Here is a 1,429-nt window from a genome sequence, read left to right as displayed (position 1 = left end):
GTGTCAAGCAAGTGTAGGTGGCACAAAGAAGAAGTCCGATTACAATGGGAGCTGGAGGTGTGAATACAATAAGATTTCCGATGCGAAGAAATAGTTCACCAGTTGCGTTAAAAAAATTTCCTAACGCAACTACTGTGTTCACATCGGCATTGTTCAAAAACAGCTGCTGAAAATGATGAACAAAAATGTAAATGGTCTTTGCGTTGGGCGGAGAAGTGTGAGGGGAAATGACGACATAATCTGAGCTCGGCGCTACCGACAGAAACTGCAACGTTTAACTTCCTCACGCAATTTTGACATTGCAGCTCCGAGGTCGCTGGCGTTTGCGGAAATAATAAAACATGGTAGTCCGTATGAAGTGTTCTGGAGAAATTCGATATGTGACGAAACCGAGCGACATAACCATCGGACACCTTTTATTGCGCCATTTACATGCATTACCACTGTTAGCAAACTGGTTATCGCCAAGCGTGAGGGCGCATCGTGATCCTTCTAATTCTTGCTCTAAGAGGGACAAGTAGGCTGCTAGCTTGTTGATGTGCAGACTATCTAATAATAAATCAATACCTAAAGATACAGCTCTAAAAACGGCAGTAATTTACAAAGTGCAGCCGGTATTTTTGTAGGCTAGTACGTCGATATTTTTTCCGTCGATGCATCGATTCCTTTATCCGATAGGTATAGAGCTGATGACGACAATCTTTTTAAATATCGATTGTTGCGGTGAATCGGCAAGCGCCGGCTCGAAGATGAGGAACAGATACCATCTTCATATAGTTAAGGTTCACCGGCCATTGACCTTCTTCTTCTGTGCTGGATGCACACGCATTGCCCGAACTCTTACGCCACTCGGTAAGATTGTCTGCCGCGAGTAACGAGTGTAATGGGCAGGGACACTACGAATGTAGTGTGTGGACATTAAGTTGGGAATGTGGGACTCACGGGGAGCGTGCAATGGGTAAGTCCCTGCAGTCGCACTATCCTCTGTGCCCTCGGTGGCTCAGATGGATAGAGCGTCTGCCATGCAAGCAGGGGATCCCGGGTTCGAGTCCCGGTCGGGGCACACATTTTCAACTGCCCCATTGATGTACATCAACGCCACCTATCCGTGGTCCCTGTCCACTTCCTCCCTATTCGCTCTCTGAGATTCCCACACGAGGTCAGACGTATCTGTGCATACGCACTGAAGAAGGTGCATCAATTGCCCAACAAGGCGACTCAAATTATATGAATGCGGTTAGGTGGCGCTCAAGTGGAATGTGCATCGGCCGTGAAGCTTGCCGAGGTAGTCCGTGCAGTTGCGATAATGCTGTCACCCGGATGGCGCAGTGGTTAACGCACCTGCCTAGTAAACAAGAGATCCTGGGTTCGATTCCTGGTCCGGTACACATTTTCACTCGTTGTCACTGATTCCGCGTGATGTCCCGAT

General features: G+C 47.9%; 1 non-coding gene across 1 annotated transcript; it reads left to right on the top strand.

Moving 5' to 3' along the window:
• The first annotated feature begins 988 nt into the window (after positions 1-988).
• On the top strand, positions 989-1,063 carry Trnaa-ugc. Its single transcript has one exon. It is a non-coding gene; the product is annotated as a tRNA-Ala (tRNA).
• Positions 1,064-1,429: the final 366 nt, after the last annotated feature.

The sequence above is a fragment of the Schistocerca piceifrons genome, chromosome 2 (assembly GCF_021461385.2).
Source record: "Schistocerca piceifrons isolate TAMUIC-IGC-003096 chromosome 2, iqSchPice1.1, whole genome shotgun sequence".
Taxonomy (NCBI): domain Eukaryota; kingdom Metazoa; phylum Arthropoda; class Insecta; order Orthoptera; family Acrididae; genus Schistocerca; species Schistocerca piceifrons.
Note: the sequence above shows the minus strand (reverse complement) of the source record. Positions and strands in the feature narration are given on the sequence as shown.